Source organism: Scyliorhinus torazame, chromosome 5 (genome assembly GCF_047496885.1).
Source record: "Scyliorhinus torazame isolate Kashiwa2021f chromosome 5, sScyTor2.1, whole genome shotgun sequence".
In the NCBI taxonomy this organism is placed as follows: domain Eukaryota; kingdom Metazoa; phylum Chordata; class Chondrichthyes; order Carcharhiniformes; family Scyliorhinidae; genus Scyliorhinus; species Scyliorhinus torazame.
In genome coordinates this window covers 143,529,386-143,551,147 of record NC_092711.1, presented here as the reverse complement: position 1 = coordinate 143,551,147, position 21,762 = coordinate 143,529,386, and the positions used below count along the sequence as shown (strand labels likewise).

At 49.6% G+C, this 21,762-nt stretch overlaps 2 long non-coding RNA genes across 2 annotated transcripts; one reads left to right on the top strand and one right to left on the bottom strand.

Annotated features, from left to right (window-relative positions):
* Positions 1–1,036: 1,036 nt before the first annotated feature.
* LOC140419948 (uncharacterized) lies at positions 1,037–5,445 on the bottom strand. Its single transcript, XR_011946105.1, has 2 exons — positions 5,263–5,445; positions 1,037–2,317 (listed from the first exon to the last, which is right to left on the bottom strand). It is a non-coding gene; the product is annotated as an uncharacterized lncRNA (long non-coding RNA).
* A 39-nt stretch (positions 5,446–5,484) lies between these two features.
* Positions 5,485–21,379, top strand: LOC140419950 (uncharacterized). The gene is made up of 3 exons (XR_011946106.1): positions 5,485–5,726; positions 12,491–13,623; positions 19,534–21,379. It is a non-coding gene; the product is annotated as an uncharacterized lncRNA (long non-coding RNA).
* Positions 21,380–21,762: the final 383 nt, after the last annotated feature.

Below are 21,762 nucleotides of genomic sequence, written 5' to 3'. Positions count from 1 at the left end.
ACTTGATTTTATGTAACAACCATGTCTTTCACTGCATTTCAAATACCCTGTGAAAATCCAAACACAGTATCTCATGAAGGTATTAGATTTCAAACAGAATGACTTGTTGTGATTTGGGATTCACTGCCTGACAATGGTGCAGGAAGTAAATTCTACTGTAACTTTCAAAAGGGAACTGGACAGATTCTGCAGGAAAATAAACTTGCAGGGTGATGGGACCAATCAGATTGTTCATTCAAAGAACTAGCATGGGAATGGTGAGCTTAATGGCCTCCTTCTTTGCCCTTTGATTCTCGTTTACATTTGAAGAAAATCTTAGACTTGAACCAGAGATTGGCAGTATTTGGGAAATACCTGAAACCCACTTCCGAGGAGGGGGGTAGAAGCGGAGATGATGAAATGTTTCCAAAAGAAAATGGGATGGGCTTTTGAGGGAAATAAATCGACATGGATACGGGGATAGAACAGGGCAATCATTTGATCTACAGAGATCTACAAGTTGTGAATCTTTGGAATTCTCTACCCCCAGAGGGCTGTGGGAGCTCAGTCATTGAGTGTGTTTAAAACAGAGACTGACAGATTTCTAAACACCAATAACACAAAGGGGATAGTGTGGGGGAAAAGGCATTGAAGTGGATGATCAGCCATGATCGTATTGAATGGTGGAGCAGGCTCGACGGGCTGAACGGCCAACTCCTGATTCTATGTTCCAATGATACGAAGATGTGAGAAACACCCAGATAATTTAGACAAAAGAACCCTGTAACCACCATAACCCACCTTCATGGCAACATGGCTGCTTTGGGAACTGAATATCTTCCAACGTGCAAACACCTTTTCATTCTGTGCTCCTCGTCAAACTTGGAACCAGGTAATCGCAACGAGGCTCAAAAATGGTCAGCCCACCGGAGGCAGAGGTGTTAGACTGACCAGTCCAGCAGAAAGAAACCCTCCAATCATCACCATTCACCAGATGTCAGAATGAACAAAATGCAGTCCTGGATGTCAGTGAGAACAGAAACAATAACAACGGAGCCAACATCTGTAATTTATTGTGAACTTGTTGGAGTCACAACAGGTGTGATGAATCACAAAACCCCTCCCCACATTGAGAGCAGATGAATGGTCTCGCCCCAGAAATAACCCGCTGGTGTGTCCGGATCATTGAATGTCTCCCCTGCTCAGAGCAGGTGAATGGCTTCTTCCAGGTGTGAACTCGCGAGGGTTCCTGCAGGGTGTACGGATATCTGAATCCCTTCTCTCACTAAATGCAGGTTAATGCCTTCTCCCTTGTATGGACTCTCTGATGTCTCTGCAGGTGGGATAACCGAGTGAATCCCTTCTCACACTGAGAGCAGATGAATGGCCTCTCCCCAGTGTGAACTCGCTGGTGTATCCGCAGTTCGGATGACCGAGCGAATCCCTTCTCACACTGAGAGCAGGTGAACAGCTTCTCCCCAGTGTGAACAAGCTGGTGTCTCCGCAGGCTCGATGAAGTAGTGAATCCCTTCTCACACTGAGAGCAGGTGAACGGCCTCTTCCCAGTGTGAACTCGCTGGTGTGACTGCAGGGCGGATAACTGAGCGAATCCCTTCTAACACTCAGAGCAGATGAACGGCCTCTCCCCAGTGTGAACCCGCTGGTGTTTCCGCAGGTCGGATGATCGAGTGAATCCCTTCCCACACACACAGCAGATGAACGGCCTCTTCCCGGTGTGAACTCGCTGGTGTGTCCTTAGGTGGGATGATTGAGTGAATCCCTTCTCGCACTCGGAGCAGATGAACGGCCTCTCCCCAGTGTGAACTCGCTGGTGTTTCTGCAGGGCGGATAACTGAATGAATCCCTTCCCACACACAGCAGGTGAACGGCCTCTCCCCAGTGTGACTGCGCCGATGAGCTTCCAGTGCAGATGGAACCCTGAATCCCTTCCCACGTCCCCACATTTCCACCGTTTCTCCAGGGTGGGGTGTCCTCGTGTCTCTCCAGATTTGACAATCAGTTGAAGCCTCGTCCACACACACAACACGTGTAAGGTCTTTCCAGACTGTGAATGGTGTGATTTTTTTTCGGTCTGTGTAACTGGTTCAAACTCTTTCCACAGTCAGTGCTCTGGAACACTCTCACTCGGGTGTGTGTGTCTCGGTGCTTTTCCAGTCACACTGATAGTTAAAATCTTTTGATGCCGACAGATCGGGCAAACATTTCTCCTTCTAGATTCAAAGGCCGATGATACTCAGATCCCAAGGTATCAAGTGACTCTGTAAGACCGAGACGTGACAATTGAGATTTCTGTCTGCAATTCCTCCTCTTGTAATATCTGTAAAAGGAGTTTACAAAAGTCAACACTCAGTACAGGATAGAAATTCAGATCAGAGAATTCTAGTTTCTATGGAACATTCCTTCCTCTCATTCCCCAATACCTCGTCTCCAATACCTATTCCCCATACCTAGTCTCCAGGGAGCGGACTTGGAGGGACGGAGTGTCGGAGCTGTGAGTACAGAAACCTTATCTCGGGGATTCGCAGCCGAGTCTCCGGGGAGCGGACTCGGAGGGGCAGGGTATCGGAGCAGTGACTGTAGGAAGGATGAGCTCGCTGACCACTGCACCCTGGTACAGGAGGCCATTCAAGCGGGGGGAGGAAGTGGTAGTTGTCGGGGATTCTATAATTAAGGGAACTGACAACATCCTTTGGAAGCAGGACCGAGAGTCCCACATGGTATGGGTGCCAGGGTGAGGGGCATCTCTAACCGGCTTGAAAGGATATTGGAGAGGGAGGGGGAGGATCCAGTTGTTGTGATCCACGTTGGGGCAAACAACATCTGCAAGACTCGGAAAGAGGACCTGTTTGGGGAAAATCAGGAACGAGGAACAAAATTAAAGAACAGGTCCTCAAAGGATATAATCTCTGGATTATTACACGAGCCACGTGCAAATTTGACACAGGGATGAGAAAATTACAGAAGTAAACACGTGGCTAAAGGAGTGGTGCGGGAAAGAGGGGTTCCATTTCACGGGGCACTGGCATCAGTATTGGGATAGGAGGAATCTGTACCGTTGGGACGGTCTCCACCTGAACCGATCTGGGACCAGTGTCCTTGTGGAAAGGATAAATAGGGAGGTCAGAAGGACTTTAAACTAATAAATGGAGGGGGAGGGGAAGGCCTCAGGGGAACTCCATACTGTTCCAAAAACAAGTAGCAGGATGGTCTGGACTGGGAAAATACACCGGTCATAAAGTTTACAGGAGGGACAGAGAATATGGCAGAGGGGGTGGAGTAGCCTTACAGATTAGAAATACCATCACCTCAATGGTGAGGATTGGATTTGTTAATTGTCACTTGTATCGAGATACAGTGAAAAGTATTGTTCTGTGTACAGTTCAGATAGATCATTCCATACATGAGAACAATACATAGGGCAAACATCAATACACACAGCGCCTTCTCCTCCTCCAAAATAGCCCCGTAAACCACCATAACTACCCCTTCCCCAGTCCCCCTGTCGTCAGCACCTCCTCCAGCAATGTGGAAGCTGGCTCTACTGGGAAACTCTGTATCACCTTTTTGGCAAACTCTCGAACCTGCAAGTATCTAAATATTTTCCATTGCTCCAGCCCATACTTCACTCCCAGCTCCTTCAATCCCGCAAAACGACCCCCAAGAAATAAATCTTTTAGTGTCCAAATTCCTTTCCAATCTCATCTCCGAAAATTTCCAAACCCACTTCCCTGGCTCAAATCTATGGTTGTCCTCTCCTTTCTTAAGGAGAAAGTCGACATAGCTTTTTTGCAGGAAACTCATCTGGATGATGAGGAACACTTTAAATTGAGGCGGGATTGGGCGGGGCAGGTTTTTTCATCTCCTTTTCATCAAGTAGCAGGGGTGTGGCAATCCTTATTAATAAAAATATCCCTTTTAAGGTTGAAACCTGCACCAAGGACAAAGGAGATAGATATGTGATCATTAGAGGTTTGGTGCATGGAGATGTTGCTTCAATAATGAATGTTTATGGATCCCCGAATTACTCCCGGAGTTCATTACTAAGTCCTTTGTGGATTTTGCAGAGCTAGCTTCAACTAACTCTTTTGTGGTTGGCGACTTCAACTGCCACTTAAATCGTCTGGTAGATAAGCTCCCGGTTACCAGGAACACCCCCACCCCCACCCCTACCCCCCCAACCCCCAACCCGCAAGCTAGGGCATCGGCCTTTACTTGTGAGGAGGTGGGATATGTGAATGTTTGGAGAACTTTGCACCAGAGGGGCGGAGATTTTACCTTCTTTCCAGCCCTAATCAATGTCATACTGGGGGGGGGTGGGGGTGGGGGGGTGGGGGGTGGGGGCGGGTGGGGGGGGGTGGGGGGGGTGGGGGTGGGGGGGGGTGGGGGGGGTGGGGGTGGGGGCGGGTGGGGGGGGGCGGGGGGGTGGGGGGGGCGGGGGGGGGGCGGGGGGGGGGGTGGGGGGGGGCGGGGGGGGCGGGGGGGGGGTGGGGGGGGCGGGGGGGGGGCGGGTGGGGGGGTGGGGGGGCGGGTGGGGGGGTGGGGGGGTGGGGGGGGGGGGTGGGGGTGGGGGGGGGTGGTAACCAGACTGGGTTTATAAGGGTTTTCCAGTCACAATGTCAGACGGTTGCTGAATGTGATTCAGGCTTTTCAGAAATACACAGTGGATGGGCTGGTGATCTCCTTCGATGCAGAGAAAGCTTTCGCTCAAGTCGAATTATCTGGTGCATACGGTGCGAGGCTTCGGAATCGGTGAGGATTATGTCGAGTGGATTAAATTGTTGGATTATAGGTAAAGTCGCCAAGGTCCCAGATGACCATAGGCTGCTTTCCCCATTGAGAGGTAGAGCTGGCTGGTGGTGATTCAACCTGAGGATCAACACACCTCAGGCAAGAGACAAGGTTGAGACAAGGTTGAATAACATCAGCCAGGAATTGAACCCTCGCTCTGCATCACAAACCAGCTGTCCAAACAACTGAGATTAACCGGCCCCTGTGATATTACAGGCTGGTCAGGGGCAGGGCTCATGGATGGTTTATAATTGTCGTATTTGAGCTTCAGAGAGAGTCTCAACAAATAAATGTGTCAAGCTGAGGGAGCAAAGGATGTCAATGTCTTTAAGAGAGAGACCTGGGCCAAGCTTTCCAGAGTCTGCACCCTCCCTGGATTCACTTCCTTTCCCTTCAGTTGCTGCAAGTCACCAATTGAAGATCAGAATGAGCAAAGAAATGGAAAGGGGGGAAAAAAGAAAGTGTTTTACTCACAGATGTTGCGGACAGGAGGACGTTTCAGTCTGTGTGATGTTCAAGCTCCATTCACACAAAGCCCGAGCTGACTGCCTGGAGGACCAGAGTCCTTCCGGTCATCCAACCCTTCCCATTGGTCAACGCCTCAGCAGAAAGGTCAGCGGTGAGCTTTCCCTCGCACATGCGCAATCTCTCCCTCAGACATGCGCAGTCCCGGGCCGGGGCCGCGGGGGGGGGGGAGAGAGAAAATCACCGAGAGGCTTCTCGCTCTGGCCGGAGCCGTCAGTCGGTTGCCTGGAAACCTTGTCTCGAGGAGGGGGAACAATGACTGGTGGAAGGTTGTTGACCAATGGGAAGAGTTGGTGAACCGGAAGGACTCCTTCCACCATCCAATCAGCTCCCCCGTTCGAACGTGGAAGCTGGACAATGAGGAAACCTGGGGCCGCGCACGGACTGAAAACTTCTTCATGTCTCCAACATCTGTGAGTAAAGCACTTTATTTTATTTTCTCCCCCTTTCCATTTCTTTTCTCATTCCCACCTTCAATTGGTCACTTGCAGCAACTGAAGGGAAAGGAAGTGAATCCAGGGAGGGTGCAGACTCTGCAAAGCTTGGCCCAGGTCTCTCTCTCTCTCTCTCTCTCAAATACATTGACATCCTTTGCTCCCTCAGCTTGACACATTTATTTGTCTGGCTAAAAGGATGGTCTCTTTCCCAATGTTCACAATTAAAGGGCTGGTTTCTCCAGGCGATGGCTGACATTTGAGGGGACAGTAAATTAATACCAGAGACATGTCTCGTGCTGTTATATGGTACAGATTAGATATATTACTTATGGTTCTGTAATAAAGTACAATCCAGTCATCTCTTCCCTTGGAGGGTTATTAGTCTCTGGATTTCTCTTCCCAGGGGCCAGTGGCGTGTGGGGGTCTTTGAATATATTCACGGATGAGTTGGACTGATTTTTAATAAATTGTTTTGTTTTAAATCATTTTAAATCAATGAATGCAACAGAGTAACAGAACAAAATCGTAGCAAATGGACACAGAGCGGAACAAGAGATATTGCCAACATCAATCCAAGCAACACATTGCAGAATTAATTTGGAACAGGATATTTGAGGGACCAGAGCCTCGAGATGAAATGCCAGATCAATTGAAGAACCAGTTAACAGGTTAAAGTAGTGAGTGGGGAAAGAGGGTAAGAGTATATAACAGTTCAGTTTGTAAACCCAAAAATATCACAAACGGGATGGGCTAACAGCATAATGAAATTAAAATGAATTACACAACATAGATGACATAGAACTCCTGTAGTGCAGAAGGGTATTCGCCCCTTCACATCTGCACTGAGCCTCAGAAAGAGCATTTCACACAGGCCCACTCCCCATCCCATCCTCGTAAGCCTGTCCATTGATCATGGTCAACCCACCTAACCTACACATCTTGGACACTAAGGGGCAAAATAGCGTGACCAATCCACTTTCGCTGCACTTCTTTGGATAGTGGGAGGAAACCGGAGCACCCGGAGGAAACACTCAAAGCCACAAGGTGAATACACAAACTCCACACAGACTGGAATTGAACCTGGGTCCCTGACGCTGAGGGAGCAGTACTAACCACTGTGCCCTAAGTTAAATTGAATTCACTCCTGGAAAGTCCAGGAGGAGCAAGTCAGTGAATTTGGAGCCTATCTATTTGAGATAGGAGTCCCATACTTTACCCAATGCATCAGACTCCGAATGAATTACAGACATAAAAATTGCATGGAGCTGCTTTCCATAATCAGACTATGCCAGTTTTGGATCGAGGGAGAACTGACTGGTCTGCTTCTGTATTGAGCCAGATGAATGTGGGCTCCATCCTAACCCAATCCCTTATGAACCTAAGATGAGAGGCCAATTGATGAAGCCTGATTTTTCAGGAGACCATACCCTCCCTTAGCTCCTGGTGATTGGAGCTTAACAAACTTGAGGCAAGGTTTATTTGTGTTCCAGGTAGAGTCATAGATGTTTACAGCTTGGAAACAGGCCCTTCGGCCCAGCTTGTCCATGCCGCCCAGCTTCTATCACTAAGCTAGTCCCACTTGCCAGCATTTGGCCCATTTCCCTCTATACCCACCCTGCCCATGTAACTTCTAACTGCTTGTTAAAGGACAAAATTGTACCCGCCTCTACCACTGCCTCCGGCAGCCATTCCAGATGCTCACCACCCTCTACCAGCCTCCCCGAACAGGCGCCGGAATGTGGCGACTAGGGGCTTTTCACAGTAACTTCATTTGAAGCCTACTTGTGACAATAAGCAATTTTCTTTTCATTTCATTTCTATGTAAAGAAACTTCTCCTCTGGTCTTTTTGTATCTCTCTTCTCTCACCTTAAACCTATGCCCTCTAGTTCTAGACTCCTCTACCTGAGGGAAAATATGTTGACTATATACCTTTTCTATGTTCCTCATTATTTTGTAGACTTCTATAAGGTCACACCTAAGCCTCCTACGCTCCAGGGAAAAAAAGTCCCAGCCTATCCATCTGCGGTCTTACCAATGTCTTGTCCAACTTCAATAAGACATCCCAACTCCTGTGTTCAATATTCTAACCAATAAAACTGAGCATACTGAATGCCTTCTTCACCACCCTGTCCACCTGCGACTCCACCTGCAAGGAGCTGTGAACCTGTACTCCTAGATCTCTTTGTTCTGTAACTGTCCCCAACTCCCTACCATTAACTGAGTAGGTCCTGCCCTGATTTGATTAATTCCCCTAACAACTCTGGTTGACAGCAGTACAGGCAGCATCTGCAGAGGGTACAACAGTCTGGGCAACCCATTCACTTCAATGAAGGTGATCCTCGCCATGAAATCGGAAGAGCCGACTACCGGGCAAGGTCCCACCTAATAGTCACCATCAGCTGTGAAAAGTTGGCCCCATACAGCTGCCTGAAAGAGGGGCCATTGACATTCACCGGTTTTTAAATGGCATGGTGGGCGTGGGGGCATCTGAAGGGGAAGTTAGCAAGAGGAGGGGGCTTACACCTCAACCCCTCCCCACCGGCATGGCCTTGGACTCAGTAAAATTGATCTCGTAACTGGAGAAGGCACTAAATCTACCCACTACTCCAATAATGACCAGGACTGAAACACTGGGGATCGACATCATCAGCAGCCCGTCATCTGCACACAGAGTGATCGTGTGCTGCCTCACGCCACTCCCCAGTCCCGATATCAGAGGATCTGATCTGATATCCTCCAGCAAGGGCTCAATGGCCAATGCAAACCGCAAGGGGGACAGAGGGCAGTCCAGTCTTGTCCCTCTCTGAAGCTCAAGGTTTGATGCCCTTAAACCATTGGTGAGCACAGCCGCTGCCGGTCTGTGATGTAACAATTGAATCCACTCAATATAAACCTCACCCAACCCGAAGCCTCGCAGCGGATACACCAGATAATTCCACTCAACTCGAGCAAAAGCTTTCTCTGCATCGAAGGAGATCAGCAGCCCATCCAGTGCATATTTCTGAAAAGCCTGAATCACATTCAGCAACCTTCCAACATTGTTACTGGAAAACCTTCTCCGTATAAACCCAGTCTGGTCCTCCCGCACGATTGTCGGAAGGATGTCCGCCAGCCTTATCGCCAAAACATAAGATCGCAGTTTCAAGTCAACATTCAAAAGAGAGATTGGGCGATAAGAGGCCCACTCCTCTGGGTCCTTGCCCACCTTCAGGATCAAAGAGATATTAACCTCACCAAGAGTCGGTGGCAGCATCCCTGAGTCAAAAGAGTGACAATACATATCTACCAACGGGTCCAACAACAAATCTTCAATCCCCCGATAAAACTCACCCACAGCCATCCGGTCCCGGGCTTTACCCGGCTGCAGCTCCTTCATGGCCTTTAATACTCTTCCCTCGAAAGGGGAGCGTTAAGAGCCTCACAATGGCTTTCTGAGGCCTCCAGAAGCTTCAGGGAAGAGAAAACATGTTCCACACTCACCAACACATCAGAATATTGCTCAGACTTGTATAATCCTGCATTGAATTCCTGAAATACAAGTTTGTCTTCATGACCCTTTTCCCTCTCCGAAGCCGAACAGAGGGAATTGCTCTAAAGTCGACCTTTTCTTTGTCAAACAGGCTAAGTATTTGCTCAGCTTATTCCCCAAACTCGTACAACTTCCGCCTCGCAAACGTCCAACTTTTCTGTTGGGACAATAGGGAGCCCAAAGCTGCTCCGCTGTGTTAACCCAAAGCACTCTTGCCGTGTTAACCCAAAGCAGCTCCGCCGTGTTAACCCAAAGCTGCTCCGCCGTGTTAACCCAAAGCCGCTCTTGCCGTGTTAACCCAAAGCAGCTCCGCCGTGTTAACCCAAAGCCGCTCTTGCCGTGTTAACCCAAAGCAGCTCCGCCGTGTTAACCCAAAGCCGCTCTTGCCGTGTTAACCCAAAGCCGCTCTTGCCGTGTTAACCCAAAGCCGCTCTTGCCGTGTTAACCCAAAGCCGCTCTTGCCGTGTTAACCCAAAGCCGCTCTTGCCGTGTTAACCCAAAGCCGCTCTTGCCGTGTTAACCCAAAGCACTCTTGCCGTGTTAACCCAAAGCCGCTCTTGCCGTGTTATCCTCCTTCAACAGAAGCCGACTCGGGCCCTCCAGATGATTCTCCTCCACCTTCACCAAACAAACCTCCCGATGCCGCTGGTTCTTCAACATCCTGCACCTTTTATTAGCAGTGTAAGACATGATCAGCCCCGAGCATAAACTTTACACGTCTCCCACAAAATGGAGGGGGAAATACCAGGAGTCGAGTTAACCGAAAGGAAGAACTCAAACTATTCCGTAAAGTGTGCCGTAAATGAAGTGTCTCTTATCAGGGAGGCATCAAACTTCCACGTTCTTGACCTGGGGGTGAGCCCTCGAGCAGAAACTCCAGACAAACGGGGGATGGTCTGCGATTACGATGCTCCCTGTGGTGCAAGTGGACACCAGGTGTAGGATCGTCCTCGGCACAAACAAATTGCTGATTCTAGTATGACATTGATGTGGGGCTGGAAAGAAGGTAAAATCTCTGTTCCTCGGGTACAAAGTTCTCTAAACATCTACATAACCCACCTCCTCACAAGCCGAGGCCAACACCCTAGCTTGCAGCGTGAGGGGTTCCTGGTAACCGGGAGCTTATCTACCAGAGAATTTAAGTGGCCATTGAAGTCACCAACCACAAAGAGTTAGTCGAAGCTAACTGTACAAAATTCACAACAACCTTCGTAATGAACTCCGGGAGTAATTCGGGGATCCATAAAGATTCATTATTGAAACAACATCTCCATTCACCAAACCTCTAATGATCACATATCTACCTCCTTTGTCCTTGGTGCAGGTTTCAACCTTAAAAGGGATATTTTTATTCATAAGGATTGCCACACCCCTCCTATTTGAGGAAAAGGAGGTGAAAAAACCTGCCCCACCCAATCCCGCCTCAATTTAAAGTGTTCCTCATCATCCAGATGGGCTTCCAGTAATAAAGCGATGTCGACTTTCTCCTGAGGAAAGGAGAGGATCTTTTTCCTTCTGATAGGGTGATGGATGCCCCGTACATTCCCTGAGAAAATTTGCAGATTAACTGCCGCCATTAGTTAGGCGACAGAGAGAACAGGAACAGATTTTCACACCACAATCGGGCGTGCGCCATTACCCCCTCCTCCAACTCACTTTACACCAGAGGCACCAAAGTTTCCCCAAACTGCTCCTTTCAAGGATAAAAGCCCTGTCTGTACCAGAGTAGGATAAAGTCAACAACACATAAACCTTTCCAAAAGAACAAAAATACAAAAGAATCACAACCACAATAGATCCAAGGGGACATTCCTCAATAAGACTGAGGACCTGGAGGATTAACCCCACGGCCAGACTGTCGTTACCCTCAGGATACCTTCTCCAAAATGAGGAGAAGAAAAGAAGGGCCAACAAGGGAATGGGGATCGAAGGTCCCTCCCACGTTTTAGACCCACCCGTGAAGACCTGCATCCACCACCACGCACCCTTCGGCAATGGCCCCACTCGGTTCTGCCATGATTAACACTCGGATAATAGAAGAAAGACGACGGATAATAAGCACACGGCACATCTACCATAACTGAGATAAGATAATCCGAGTCCCTGGAACACTCGAGGAGAAGAAGAAGACATTTAATCGGTGCTCACAAAATAACAACTCCCTTCAACAGGATAAACGATAACAAATTCAGACAACAACACCATGATAAGGAAAGAGTTTACATTAGAGCCTCAGTTAGTCTGAGCTGCAAATCATCGCTCCAATCCTTGCCCTTCAAGGATTTAGCGAAGACCAAGGCAGTAGTCAGATTATTGAAAGACTTGAAGGAGTTGTCGGATACAATTTTCAGGGTCACAGGATGACGCAACATAATTCACTGTAAGGTGAGGTGGGAGCCAGGTCTCACCTCACCTTGCCCGTCTCCAGGACCCTCTGGTGATCTTTCAAGTTGTGGAAGGGAATGATTACAGGCCTGGGATGAAAACTATCCCTTGGCCTCAAAGACAGGATCCGATGCCCTTTCTAATTTCTAATTCTAATACCCAGGCTTCACATCCAGCTTGAGAAAACGTGGCAGCCGGTCCTCGAAGAACCTAACGCGAGCCTCACCCTCCACACCTTCTGACAGGCCGACGACTCAGATGTTCTTTCTCTGACCTTCGGTTCTCCAAGTTCTCCAGGAGTCCACCACACCACTCCGGCCGTTTTCCAAGGATTAAATTTTTGCCTCCGCCGAGGACGCATCTTGCTCAACGTTCAGGATTCTCTCCTCCGGATCATCGAGCCTCTTAATGGTGTTTTACAGCTCGGCCTCATGAGCTCACAGATATTGAGTCAGCACACTCAGCCTCTGGTCAGTAACACGCAGAATGTCGCTGACATAGATCGGCCAATGATCCCAGAGAATAGACGAGCAGGCTCGATGGGCCAAATGGCCAACTACAGCTCGTATTTGTTATGATCTCTGTGCCCAGGACAGGAAGCAGTGAGCATGCATCTGTCAATCAGCCTGAATCAGCACCTTCAGGGGAATTGGGAGGGTGAATATTAGATACAGCAGAGTGAGAATGGAGGGAGAGTGTGTGGGATGGAGATTTACAGCTTTTGGGGAATGAGCGAGGAAAGAATGTTCTCTAGGAACGAGAATTGTCTGTTCTGAATTTCTTTCCTGTACTGACAATGATGTCTTTTGTAAATTGTTTTTCCAGGATATTAGAAGAGGAGGAATTACAGACAGAAATCTCAAACTTCACGTCTCAATCTGACTGAGTCTCTCAATTCCTTGGAACTGAATATCACCGGACTTTGTATCTAGAAAGAGAAATGTTTGTCTTTTCTGTCAGCCTCAAAAGATTTTAACCATCAGTGTGACTGGAAAAGCACCGAGACACACACACCCGAGTGAGTGTGTTCCAGAGCACTGACTGTGGAAAGAGCTTTAACCTGTTACACAGCCTGAAAAAACATCACACCATTCACAGTGGGGAGAGACCGTACACGCGTTCTGTGTGTGGACGAGGCTTCAACTGATAGTCAAACCTGGAGAGACACGAGGACACCCAAAACATAAGGAAACCGTGGAAATGTGGGGACTGTGGGAAGGGATTCAGGGTCCCATCTCAGCTGGAAGTTCATCGACGCAGCCACACTGGGGAGAGGCCGTTCACCTGCTCTGTGTGTGGGAAGGGATTCACTGAGTTATCCACCCTGCAGAAACACCAGAGAGTTCACACTGGGGAGAGGCCGTTCACGTGCTCTCAATGTGGGAAGGGATTCATTCGGTTATCCAACCTGCGGCAACACCAGCGAGTTCACACTGGGGAAAGGCCATTCACCTGCTCTCAATGTGAGAAGGGATTCACTCACTTATCCACCCTGCAGACACACCAGCGAGTTCACACTGGGGAGAGGCCATTCACCTGCTCTGTGTGTGAGAAGGGATTCACTCACTTATCCAGCCTGCGGAAACACAAGCGAATTCACATTGGGGAGAGGCCGTTCACCTGTTCTCAGTGTGAGGAGGGATTCACTCAATCATCCGTCCTGCGGAAACACCAGCGAGTTCACACTGGGGAGAGGCCGTTCACCTGCTCTCGGTGTGAGAAGGGATTCACTACTTCATCGAGCCTGCTGAAACACCAGCGAGTTCACACCGGGGAGAGGCCGTTCATCTGCTCTCAGTGTGATAAGGGATTCACTCAGTCATCCCACCTGCAGAGACACCAGCGAGTTCACACCGGGGAGAAGCCGTTAACCTGCTTTTAGTGAGAGAAGGGTGAGCAAGCGGGTGATTTTTGAGGCGATGAGTATTGTGGCGGATAAAGGGGGCCGATATGTGATGGTGAGTGGTAGGCTGCAGGGGGCCCGGGTGGTGCTGGTGAATGTATATGCCCCGAATTGGGACGATAGAGGGTCCATGAAGCGAATGCTGAGCCGGCTCCCGGATCTGGAGGCGGGGAAGGGGGGGGTACTTTAATCCGGTACTGGACCCGGCACTGGATCGATCCAGGTCAAGGTCGGGCAAGAGGCCAGCTGCAACCAAGGTTCTGAGGGGGTTTATGGATCATATGGGGAATGGACCCGTGGAGGTTTGCCAGGCCAGCGGCTTGAGAGTTCTCCTTTTCCCATGTGCACAAGTCCTATTCGTGGATAGACTTCTTCGTGGTGAGTAGGGAGTTGATCCCAAGAGTGGAGGGGACGGAGTACTCGGCAATAGCGATTTTGAACTATGCCCGCACTGGGTGGAGCTGGAGTTGGGGGAGGAGAGGGGCCAGCGCCCGCTGTGGCGCATGAATGTGCCACTGCTGGCAGATGAGGTCTGTGGGCGGGGCCGAGGGTGCATTCAAAGGTACATGGAGGCCAATAATAATGGGGAGGTATTGGTGAGTGTGGTCTTGGAGGCGGTGGTCAGGGGAGAGCTAATCTCAATCAGGGCTCACAGGGAGAAGAGGGAGAGATTGGTGGGGGAGTTACTGAGGGTGGATAGGAGATACGCTGAATCCCCTGAAGAGGGGCTGCTGAAGGAGCGCCGGAGCCTCCAAACGGAGTTTGATTTGCTGACTATGGGGAAAGCTGAAGCCCAGTGGAGGAGGGTACAGGGTGCAGCGTACGACTATGGGGAGAAGGCGAGTCGGATGCTGGCGCATCAGCTACGTAGGAAGGAGGCGGCTAGGGAAATTGGAGGAATCAGGGACAGAGGGGGGAACACGGTGAGGAGTCCGGCCAAAATAAAAGAGGTCTTTAGAGATTTCTACGGGAACCTGTACAAGTCAGATCCGCCGGAGGGGGAGGGGGAGGGAGGGGGGGGGGGGGGGGGGGGGGGGGGATGCGGCGGTTCCTGGACCAATTGAAGTTTCCAATGGTGGAGGAGGGGCAGGTAGAAGGTTTGGGGGCCCCGATCGGGATGGAGGAGCTGGTTAAGGGGTTGGGGAGTATGCAGGCGGGCAAGGCCCCGGGGCAGATGGGTTCCAGGTTGAGTTCTACAGGAAGTTTGTGGAACTGCTGGGCCCGTTGCTGGTGAGAACCTTCAACGAGGCGAAGGAAGAAGGGATTCTTCTCCCCGACGATGTCGCGGGCTCTGATCTCGCTTATCCTCAAGCAGGACAAGGACCTGCTGCAATGTGGCTCGTATAGGCTGATTTCGCTCCTCAATGTGGATGCCAAGTTGTTGGCGAAGGTCCTGGCGACTAAGATTGAGGATTCTGTCCCGGGAGTGATACACGACGACCAGACGGGGTTTGTGAAGGGCAGGCAATTGAATGCAAATGTGCGGAGGCTCCTGAATGTGATCATGATGCCCTCGGGGGTGGGGGGGGGGGGGAGGCGGAAGTGGTGGCAGCAATGGAAGCGGAGAAGGCCTTTGATCGAGTGGAGTGGGAGTACCCGTGGGAAGTGCTGGGCAGGTTTGGGTTCGGGGAGGGGTTCATAGGGTGGGTCAAATTGTTGTACCAGGCCCCGGTGGTGAGCGTATCGACAAATCGGCTGAGGTCAGAGTACTTCAGACTGTACTGTGGGACGAGACAGGGGTGCCCCCCTGCTGTTTGTCCTGGCAGTTGAGCCGCTGGCCATGGCGCTGAGGGAGTCCAGAAACTGGAGGGGGTTGGTCCGGGGAGGGGAGGAGCATCGGATCTCATTATATGCAGATTACCTGCTTTTGTATATCGCAGATCCAGTGGAGGGGATTGCAGAGGTCATGCAGACCCTTAGGGAGTTTGGCGACTTCTCAGGATACAAGCTCAATGTTGGGAAGAACGAGCTCTTTGTGGTACATGCGAGTGGTCAGGAGAAGAGGTTGGAGGAGCTGCCGCTCAAGAGGGTGGAGAGGAGTTTCCAGTATTTGGGTATCCAGGTGGCCAAGAGTTGGGGGGTCCTGCATAAGCTCAACTTGGCGCAGTTAGTGGTCCAGATGGAGGAGGACTTTAAGAGTTGGGACGTATTGCCACTCTCCCTGGCGGGCAGGCTTTAATTTAGAATTTACAGTGCAGGAGGAGGCCATTCGTCCCATCAAGTCTGCACCGACTCTTTTGAAAGAGCACCCTACCCAAGCCTACCCCTCCACCCTATCCCCATAACCCAGTAACCCCACCCAACACTAAGGGCAATTTAGCACGACCAATCCACCTAACCTGCACATCTTTGGACTGTGGGAGGACACCGCAGCACCCGGAGGAAACCCACACACACATGGGGAGAACATGCAGACTCCGCACAGACAGTGACCCAAGCTGGGAATCGAACCTGGGACCCTGGTGCTGTGAAGCAATTATGCTAACCACTATGCTACCGTGCTGCCCTAAGTTGTGGAAGTGAATGATTACAGGCCTGGGATAAAAACTATCCCTCGGCCTCAAAGACAGGATCCGATGCCCTTTCTAATTTGAAACACCCAGGCTTCACGCCTAGCTTGAGAAAATGTGGCAGCCGGTCCTCGGAGAACCTAACAGGAACCTTATCCTCCACACCTTCTGGCAGGCCAACGACTCGGATGTTCTTTCTCTCACCCTTGGTTCTCCAAGTCCTCCAGGAGTCCACCACACCACTCAGCCGGTTTTCCAAGGATTGAATTCTTGCCTCTGCCGAGGAGGCATCTTGCTCAACGTTCAGGATTCTCTCCTCAGGATCATCGAGCCTCTTCATGGTGTTTGCAGCTCGGCCTCATGAGCTCACAGATATTGAGTCAGCTCACCCAGCCTCTGGTCAATAACACGGAGAATGTCGGCAGTCATCATTTTCACCGCCTCTGAGAGAGTCCCGGAGAGCGCGGGGTTGCGAGACCTCCTGAGGGTCAGGCCGCCATGTTGAAAAGGCGGCTCCACCCCCACTGAATCCGCCTGTGCTCTTTTATCGACGGATTTCTTGATGGAAAAAAAAAAATAAATTTAAGAGTACCCAATTATTTCTTTTATTCCAATTAAGGGGCAATTTCGCATAGCCAATCCACCTACCCTACACATCTTTGGGTTGTGGGGGTGAAACTCACACAGACATGGGGAGAATGTGCAAACTCCACACGGACAGTAACCCAGGGTCGGGATTCGGACCCGGGTTCTCAGCGCTGCAGCCCCAGTGCTAACCACTGCACCACATGCCGCCCAATCAATAGATTTCTTGACATATTTCGGCATAATCTCACCAAAACCAATCCTGAAGTCTTCCAGAGACATGAGAACAAATATTAATTCTGGCATTAATTCGATGAATGCCGGGAAATCAGGATAAATGACGGATTATAGGCGAGTGGCACCAGAACCTGCGGAAAAGCCGCTTCACGTGGTCCCCCCCCAGACAGATTTCTGATTGGCGAGGGAGTCGAGGGTCATGGGAAACCGGCAGGAAAATGGAGAGAAAGCTGAGATGAGGGATTTCCTCACTCGAGGATGTAACACAAGCGCAAGGCAATGACCATCTCTTGCAAGATGAGAATAATAATCTTTATTGTCACAAGTAGGATCACATTAACACTGCCATGAAGTTACTGTGAAAAGCCCCGAGTCGCCACATTCCGGCGCCTGGTCGGGTACACGGAGGGAGAATTCAGAATGTCCAAATTACCTAAGAACACGTCTTTCGGGATTTGTGGGAGCACCCGGAGGAAACCCACGCAGACACGGAGAACGTGCAGACTCCACACAGACAGTGACCCAAGCCTGGAATCAAACTTGGACCCTAGAGCCGTGAAGCAACAGTGCTAACCACTGTGCTACCCTTGGCGAGGATCTAACCACTGCCCCTTGACATTCAGTGGCATTACCATCGCTGAATCCCCCACAAACAACATCCTGGGGGTTACTATTGATCAGAATCTGAAGTGGACTAGCCATATTAATACTGTGGCTACTAGGGCAGGTCAAAGGCTGGGAATTCTTTTTCTTAATAAATATTTTTATTCTTCACATTTTCATTCAAATTTACACCCACCGACAAACAATCAACAGTAACAAGTATAATGTCAATCCCCTGGCCAACAATTCCTTCCTCCCACCAACCCCCAAACAACCCTCAACATTTTAAATACAAACATCAAAGAAAAGAATTCAGGAATCCACCATCCAACCCCATACAGTCACCAACAACATACACAGTCCAACCCCCCACTCCCCCCTTTTGTTCAATGTCATCCAATTTTTGAAAGTGCATAATAAACAAAGCCCATGAATTGTACAACCCTTCCCCTCAACTCAGACTTCACTTTCTTGAGTGTTTAAAAACTCCAACAGATCCCCCCCGCCACACCAGGGCACAGGGTGGAGAAACTGACCTCCACCCCAACAGGATCCGCCTGAGCGAGGCGAAGGCTAAAACATCTGCCTCCGCATCCGCTTCCAACCCTGGCCGATCCAATACCCCGAATATGGCCTCCAGAGGACCCGGCTCATGCCTCACATGTACCACCTTCAAAATTACCTTGAACACCTCCCGCCAATACCCCTCCAGCTTTGGACAGGACCAAAACATATGAACGTGGTTTGCGGGTCCCCCCCCCAACGTTCACAAACATCCTCTACCTCCTCAAAGAGTCGGCTCATCATCACCTTTGTGAGGTGCGCCCGATACACCACATACAGCTCTATCAGCCTCAACCTCGCGCACAAAGTTGAGGCGTTTATCCTCCAGAACACCTTGCACCACAATCCCTCCTCCATGCTCTCTCCCAGCTCTTCCTCCCACTTTGCCTTAATCCCCTCCAGTGGGCCTTCTGTTCTCCTCAAATCGCCCCATAAATTGCCAACACCACCCCCTTCTCCATTCCCGGAAAGCTCTGTATCTCCCTCTTAGCGAAATAAAGGCTGGGAATCCTACAGCGAGTAACTCACAACCTGACCTCCCAGAGCTTGTCCAAACATCTACAAGGCACAAGTCAGGAGTATAATGGAATACTCTCCACTTGCCTGGATGAGTGCTGCTCCAACAACACTCGAGCAGCTCGACACCACCCAGGACAAAGCAGCCAGGTTGATTGCTCCTCCGTCCACAAACATTCAAACCCTCCACCACTGACGAACAGGGGCAGCCGTGTGTACCATTTACAAGATACACTGCAGTAAGTCACCAAGGTTCCTCAGACAGCACCTTCCAAACCCACGACCACTAATATCTAGAAGGACAAGAGCAGCAGATACCTGGGAACCTCACCCCCTGGAGGTTCCCCTCCAAGTCACTCACCAGACCGACTTGGAAATATATCGCCGTTCCTTCACTGTCGCTGGGGCAAAATCCTGGAACTCCTCCCTACCAGCACAGTGGGCGTACCTACACCTCAGGGACTGCAGAAGTTCAAGAAGGCAGCTCATCACCACTTTCTGAAGGGCAACTAGGGATGACAAAAAATACTGGCCTAACCAGCGGCCCCCAAATCCCCGTCAATGAATTGATTTATCTTTTTAAATACCCAATTGTTTTTTCCAATTGAGGGGAAATTTAGCATGGCCAATCCACTGGTGCTGGGCGGCACGGTACCATAGTGGTTAGCACTGTTGCTTCGACTGTACCTCCTGTTTGTTATGGTCTCTGTGCCTAGGACAGGAAGCAGTGAGCATGGATCTGTCAATCAGCCTGAATCAGCACCTTCAGGAGAATTGGGAGGGTGAATATTAGATAGAGCAGAGTGAGAATGGAGGGAGAGTGAGTGGGATGGAGATTTACAGCTTGTGGGGAATGAAAGAGGAAAGAATGTTTCATAGAAATTAAAATAATCTGTTCTGAATTTCTATCCTGTACTGACTGTGATGTATTTTGTAAACTCCTTTTACAGGATGTTAAAAGGAGAGGATTTACAGACAGAAATCTCAAACATCATGTTTAGATCTGACAGAGTCACTCGGTTCATTGGCCATTAAATCGGGAAGGAGGAATGTTCGCCCGACCTGTTGGCTTCACAAGATTTTGAACATCGGTGTGACTGGAAAAGCACCGAGACACACCCACCCGAGTGAGAGTGTTCCAGAGAACTGACTGTGGAAAGAGCTTTAACCAGTTACACAGCCTGAAAACACATCACACCATTCACAGCGGGGAGAGACCGTACACGTGTTCTGTGTGTGGACGAGACTTCAACTGATTGTCCGACTGGAGAGACACGAGGAGACCCAAAACATGGGGAAACGGTGGAAATGTGGGGACTGTGGGAAGGGATTCAGGGTTCCATCTGCGCTGGAAGCTCATCGACACATTCACACTGGGGAGAGGCCCTTCACCTGCTCTGTGTGTGGGAAGGGATTCACTCAGTTATCCCATCTGAAGTCACACCAGCGAGTTCACACCAGGGAGAGGCCGTTCACCTGCTCCGACTGTGAGAAGACATTCAGTCACTCATCCACCCTGCAGACACACCAGCGAGCACACACTGGGGAGAGGCCGTACACCTGCTCTCAGTGTGAGCAGGGATTCCCTCAGTTATCCAGCCTGAACTCACATCAGCGAGTTCACACTGGGGAGAGGCCATTCACCTGCCCTCAGTGTGGGAAGGAATTCACTCAGTCATCCAACCTCAAGTCACATCAGCGAATTCACACTGGGGAGAGACCGTTCACCTGCTCTCAGTGTGGGAAGGGATTCTGTGTTTCCTCGAACTTGCTGAGACACCAACAAGTTCACAATTGATTACAGGGGTAGGATTCTGTTGTTATTGTTTCTGCTTCAATTACACAGAGGACTGCATTGTGTTCATTCTGACAGTTGGTCGATGGGGAGGGTCGGAGGGTTTCTTTCTGCTGGACTGTCCGGTATCCTGACTTTGCCTCCAATGGGCTGATGCACTCTGAACCTTCTTGCAAATACCTGGTTTGAAGTTTCACAAGAATCAGAAGAGTGAAAGGGAGTTTTGAAGTTTAAGACTATTTGTTTCCATTTCTGTTTGGAAGCCCCAGAACCATGCCACGTTGCCACGAAGAGGGACTATGGTGGTTACATGGTTCTTTTGTTTAGTTTATTTGGGTGTTTCTCACTGTGGAAAACTGAGTATGCGGGGCTCAGGGTATGAGGGAATAAGGTGTCTGAGGTGGGCTGGGAAAATACATTAAAAGGTATGATGGGAGATAGCTATTATTTAAGGAATTATTACATATTTACAAGGGGATTGGTTAGTTCAGTTGGCTGGATGGCTGGTTTGTGATACTGAGCGACACCAACAGTGTGGGTCCAACTCCTGTACCGGCTGAGGTTATCCATGAAGGCCCCGTCTTCTCAACATTGCCCCTCGCCTGAGGTGTGGTGATCCTCGGGTCAAATCACCACCAAGCAGCTCTCTCGCTCTCTCTTTCTCAGGAGAGAGAAGCTTGTGGTCCTCTGGGACTTTGGCGACTTTCACATATGTATGACAAATATAAATTAATTTAAGGAATAAATATCCAACAGTAATAGTGAAGCAATGGTGCCGAGGGGATTTTCACAGTAGTTTCTTTTGACAATAATAAAGATTATTATTATAACAGGAAACATTAACGATTCCATTACATGAAAAGAAGGGGCTCATAAAATGGCCAAAATAGGTAATAAGCCTGAGGACTGGGAACTTGTTTTAGAATTCAGCAAAGGAGGATCAAGAAACTGATAAAAAGAAAATAGAATATGAGAACAAACTGGCGAGAAACATTAAAAAAAGGACTGGAACAGCTCCTCTAGGAATGTGAAAAGGAAAAGATTAGCAAAGACCAATGTGGTCCATTCCAGGCAGAGACAGGAGAGTTTATAATGGGGAATAAGGAAATGGCAGGGAAACTAAACAATGTGTGTCTGTCTTCACGGAGCAAGATACAGAAATTGTCCTAAAAATACCAGAGAACCAAGGGACTCGTGAGCACGAGGAACTGAAAGAGATTAGAATTAGTTAAAAAGTAGTACTGGAGAAATTAATGTGATTGAAAGTTAATAAATCCCCAAAAGCTGCTGCTCTACATCCCAGAGTGTTGAAAGAGGTGGCTGTAGAGATGGTGGATACATTGGTGATCATCTTTCACAATTCTGTAGATTCTGGAATGGTTCC